This window comes from Acanthochromis polyacanthus, chromosome 18, assembly GCF_021347895.1.
Source record: "Acanthochromis polyacanthus isolate Apoly-LR-REF ecotype Palm Island chromosome 18, KAUST_Apoly_ChrSc, whole genome shotgun sequence".
Taxonomy (NCBI): domain Eukaryota; kingdom Metazoa; phylum Chordata; class Actinopteri; family Pomacentridae; genus Acanthochromis; species Acanthochromis polyacanthus.
Window position 1 is genome coordinate 13,446,109 of NC_067130.1, and position 5,751 is coordinate 13,451,859.

At 38.1% G+C, this 5,751-nt stretch overlaps 1 long non-coding RNA gene across 2 annotated transcripts; it reads right to left on the reverse strand.

The window, feature by feature from the left end:
- Positions 1-678: 678 nt before the first annotated feature.
- On the reverse strand, positions 679-4,966 carry LOC127530931 (uncharacterized). 2 transcript variants are annotated; one of them, XR_007937733.1, is made up of 4 exons: positions 4,878-4,966; positions 3,639-3,720; positions 3,335-3,513; positions 679-3,247 (listed from the first exon to the last, which is right to left on the reverse strand). It is a non-coding gene; the product is annotated as an uncharacterized LOC127530931 (long non-coding RNA). The 2 variants fall into 2 exon arrangements; XR_007937734.1 differs by having other exon boundaries at positions 3,639-4,688.
- Positions 4,967-5,751: the final 785 nt, after the last annotated feature.

Genomic DNA, 5,751 nt, shown 5'->3' on the forward strand with positions numbered 1-5,751 from the left:
AGAATATTTTGTCCTTCGAAATTCCACTGCAGCCACAGCTGTTCATATTAGGTTTACGTCAGAGACAACTGTAACATTAAAAGGAAACGACAAATCTTTTTTAGTTTGTTCCTGGCCGAAAGAGTCATATCTCTATTACAGAAAAAGGTCAGTAGGGTGCGTGTGGGTAGATGGATTTCAGATTTATCCACAGCTCTCCCCTTTGAGAAAAATGATCACTGCAAAGGCCAAGCAGTCAGTGTTTCACAACATCTGAAGTTCCTTCATAGCTTATCTAGAAAGGGCAGGCTTTGCACATAAAGATGGCAGCAGCAGAGGATGCATAAGAAACCCTCTGCAGCTTCAAATTCATCAAAGGTTCTTAAAAAAAAAAATCCAAAATGTGTTGTTAATTTAATATGTACACAGGCTACAATGTCATCCTGACATAATACAATCCTTCATCAAATCTTTCTCCCTATTATTATTTTATGAGCTGTTATTGTCTGAGAGGGAGTGGAGGGTGGATTGGGTAAACTAATTCTTCAGTTGTGCTAGCTGGAGGCTGTGCTATGTTTTATGGTATTTGTGTATAGACACATACATATGCAGCTCTGTTAAGTTATTAAAATCAACAACAGCAAAGCAGCTTGAGTTTGGCCTGTTATTTGCACATTTTATAGAGTTAAATACCTACTATTTGTTCCCCTATTGTTCTAAGCACCATTTTTATTTGTTATGCATCACTTAATCACAAGTTGTTTGTCAGTTGTGTAACTAAAATATGTAGAAGAGGCTGGTAATGAAAACATACAGGCTGCAAACAAGTCAGCTGAGCTGATGAACCAACGGAGCTGTGAAATATGTGGTTAGCTCAGTGTCTCTCTATTGGGACGTTTTCTACAGGCCATGAAATATCAATTTCATGGCCTTTCTTTTGGTTCATCTCTCTTGCACAAAGTTTTCCAGTGTCTCTCTTGTATGTGATTTTGGAGCACTGATTGGCTCTATAAATCACAGTGTCTGACTTGATTCACTTTCACAGAGTAATATCGCCCCCTTCTGGTTATGCACTGTATTAAAATGCACCAGCTCTGTGGCTCTATTCCAAAGCATCATGGAATATTTAACAAATTCTCAATTTGCGCAGCAAATGTTGTGTACTGACTGGAGTGAATAACTGCACTTTGATTACATTAAAAAAGTTTGAAGAACATCATTGAATATGGGGCAAAATATGAATAACAATAACATTTGTTTCTTTTTCCTAGTCAGAGCTTGAAGTTTGCATTCTTTTCACAATTACTTTCAGTTCTGGTTGTTGGTCAGTTATAGCTGCTCTGAGATAGTCTGCCAAATGTCTGTCAGTTAGACAGGAATGCTGCTTGGATGTTTATATTCCCATGACAAAGAAGGAGCTTTTACATACATAAGTACATGGTGTCCCTCAGTCTGAACACTTAGGCAAAAGTACATATTTTCAAGTAATTCATTTTGAAACATTTTATTCAATAGGATTATTAACAAACAACATGTTCCTTACAATTTCCATCATTTGTAATGCAAAGGTTGATGCGCTTTGCAAAATTCATGTGAATTCGATGTAATAAATCCACATTGCCGTCAATTTTAGCACGTTCTCTCTTTATGCGTTCAATCAAGTGTGTTGCATCTGTGATTTTCATTGAGCACATCTTCTCCTTCAGCATACCCCAGAAAAAGAAGTCAAGGGGGTTAAGGTCTGGTGAACGAGGGAACCACTCCACATGATCACGTCTTCCAAGCCAGTTAGGGGAATTGTCATTCAACCAATCTCTTACCACCGTGGCGAAATGGGCAGAGGCACCATCTTGTTGGAACTATTCAGGTAGTCCTTTACCTAGACTTCCAAGTTGGGGCATTAACTGATCTCTCAGCATGGCTAGAAAAGTCTCACTAGTTACACGTAAATCGAAGAAGAATGGCCCCAAGACATGAGCTTTCCACAAACCACACCACACCATACATTTTTGGTGCTCAATGCTGTTTGGAATAATCCACAAAACGTGGATTGCTTTGGGCCCAGTATCGAACATTCTGTCTGTTAACCTCGCCATTCACATAAAACAAAGCTTTATCGTTGAACAACACAAAGTCTTCAGTAAAACAGATGTTTTCATCCAATTTATTGGAAAACCATTCACACATCTCAATTCGTCTATTAGGGTCATACTCTGTTAAGTCCATCCATTGATACTACAAATCCCAGACTGCATTGCAATAGCTGGGGGATAGTGCTCTGGTCCACACCCTAACACAGCAGGCAATGCTGGATGCCTCCTTCCAATAAACCAAAAGAAGAAGAAGAATAGCTCCGACGCTTCGCCCAACTTTATTGACAAACTCATCAGTTTCATGATCACTGTGTCTGCTTGCTTGAACTGTACGCTAACCCCCAAGACATGTCCAAACAAAAGGCGGACTCTGAAAACAGGATTTCAAGGCGGATGAGCGATCGAGTATATGTTCACTAGCATAATGAGAAAACCGGTTTCTCTTTTATGCAGAGCTGAAGCGGCCATCTTCAAAGTGAGTAACTTCAGACTATACAATGAAACACAAGGACAGATAGAAGGATCTGAATGTTCAGCAGAGGCTTCACAGGGCAGAAAAACCAAAAAGAAATCTGGTGTCACAGCAGACTATAAAATCTCAAAGTGAGGCTGCCGTTAAAGCTAGTTTTATTGTGGCAAAAGAATTGTTAAATCAGCCCGGCCATTTACAGAGGGAGAGTTTGTTGAGAACTGCATGATTTAAGTGTGCGAGGTCGTCTGTCCAGACAAAGAGCAAGCACTTTCAAAAGTAAGCCTGAGCAGAAACATCGATGCCGATCGGACATGTCAGCTTGCCACCAATCTACAAAATCACCTAATGGAAAAGACTTCATAGCTTATTCCTTGCTGTGGATGAAAACAGCAACGTAATGGATACTGCTCAGCTGTCAGTCTTCATCTGAGGAGTGAACTCTGATTTATGCATCAAAGAGGAACTTTTGGGTATTAAAGCAATGCATGGCACAACCGTGGGGAAAGACATATATGAACAAGTGTCTTATTGTGTGAATGACATGAAACTCTCTTGGAACAAGCTGGTAGGACTAATGACAGATGGGGTACCTGCAATGCACGGTGAAAAGAGTGGATTAGTGGGCAGGATGTGGGAGAAGATGCGGCAGTAGAATTGTGCAGGTGATGGTATGTGTCCACAGGATCCGTCAGTTATATTTATCCTGCACATACAAATACAAAGAAAGCAAACAGGACATGAGACTGGTCAGGGATATCGGCCCCGTTTCCAATCCCAGACTGACCCTCACCGTCTGTCTGCTGGAGATGGCTGGCTTTCATCCTCCTCCTCCTCCTGATCATCTTCCACTACTGCCTTACTTGGGCCTTACGTAATTTGGGGAAGAACAGTGGGAGGAGTGACATGAGAAAGCATGGAGGAAGAGGAGGAAGAGGGCAGAGAAGAGAGGACTGGAGGACACCAAGCAATCTAAGGCAGAGGAAATCAGCCATGACTGTTAACAATAACACCAAAACATTTTTAGAAAAAAGAGAGTTTATTAATCTGGACAATAAAAACAAACGTAGTTTAAATTTAGTGTCACAAGTACGTACTGTATTTCGTCTTTAAGTTACCCCACTTTTTTGGCCTGCGGGGGCTGACCTTTTCCTGCCAGTCCATTTCCTCCAGCATTGTCTTAATCAAAGAGAAAATGTGAGAGAAGGAGAAAACAAACATGAAACATTTAAACACTACTGCAAACTTACGAAAACGTATGATATGATGACAGCAAAATGAGGACAATTTCACTATTTTTTTTGTCTTACTATGAGCTGTGTATAGGATGGAATCTAATATAACTTCAACATTAATAACTACATGATTAAATAGAAATAGAGATAGTACAGATAGGTTACTGCTGTCTTAACTCCAGTTAAAAGTGGCTGATTTTTTTGCCTCAATGAATAACTGATTGTTGTTCTGTATATCACAAACAAAACTGTAGCTTTGTAAATAGTAAAAATATCCAAGTTCATGTTAGCCATTAAATCAATCTCCACAACTGTACTGGACTTTAAAAATTACACTAAACTGTCCAAGAAGGATTCTGTTAAAATTTGTTAACATTGGTCTATATATTTCCCTAATATGAGCATAAAATATTAGAAAATTGCTTCAATCTTTTCAAGATATAACTCAAACAGTGACGCTGTATGACTGGAAAGTAAATGTTTTAAAGCGAAGTGGCACACATCACTAATGCCACATAACTTTAAATTAAAAAAAAGTTTTGTTGGGTTTTTCACATTTATATCGTTACTTACCAGAGCGAGTTGTAACACAGTACTAAGATTTAAAACTAACCTCCACTGACTGATAAATCCACATCTAAATCACGGCCATTGTGACACATTTGGCCTACAAAGGATACAGACTCTAAAATTGAGGCACAATGGTACTCTACTCTACTATATTAATATAGACTGTACTATACGATGCTATGCTATACTTAACTATACCATTCTATCCTATACTATACCATACTGTACCATAGTGACTATACGTGACTGCACTGCTAGACAGCCAGCGAACCATCAAAAGATACTCCACACACAAGGCTTTCTTTTCTTGAGTTTATGAAGGCATCTTGTGAAAATTGGTAACTGTAACATACAAATGAATGTACAATTAACATCTCTTGTACGTGGTATGCTAATACAACAGCTAGCTGATACACGTAGCTAACATCGATAACAGATAATGAAAACACGACGGAGTTTACAAAACTTTCTGAAATGATAATTCATAACCTCATGGCCTCTATATCAGTACTTTGCAAACTTGATACTTACAAAGAGAAATCCGACTGTTTCTGTGTCTATGGTTTCTGTCATACGGTTAGTCTTCCTCCAAAACATCAAAGATTGTATATAAATACGAGATGAACACTCGCTCTAAAAATAATCAAGACGACCTTTTATAAAGAAGTGTTAAAGATCACGTGACTGCAAACCACCTATTGCCCTTTAAGCGTTTATAACCTGAAATCATCATATTTAATTACACAACATGAACTTATTTGTATCCTTTAAACTGTTATGAAATTATTAATGCTTTCAAAGGCATGATAACTATAATGCACTATACTATACTACAATGCACTATACCATACCGTACCATACCATACCATACTATACTGTATGGTGAACTATACTTAACTATACAATTGTATCTGATGCTAATGTACCATATTGTACTATACTATGCTACAATTTACTGTACTACACTATGCTACACTATACTATATTATACTATGCAATAATTACTGTACTATAATGTACTGTACTACATTATATTGTACAGTATTTTTACTGTGCTATGCTATGCTATATTGTACTATACTATAATGTACCATACTATACTATTATGCACTGTGCTATGTTGTACTATAATGTACTATACTACACTTAAGGTACTATACTAGGGAATACGAGACAATCCTACACTATACTGCACTACAATATTTTGTAATATACAACACTACTCTCCACTAGAAAATATCTATCTATCTATCTATCTATCTATCTATCTATCTATCTATCTATCTATCTATCTATCTCAGTATAGTGCAGTGTAGTACAATATATAAAAGTGTACTCCAGAGCTGTCACTCCCTGTGTGCTACTGTGTGCGGACCATCAGCGTCCCCAGCAGGCGAACAGGTGT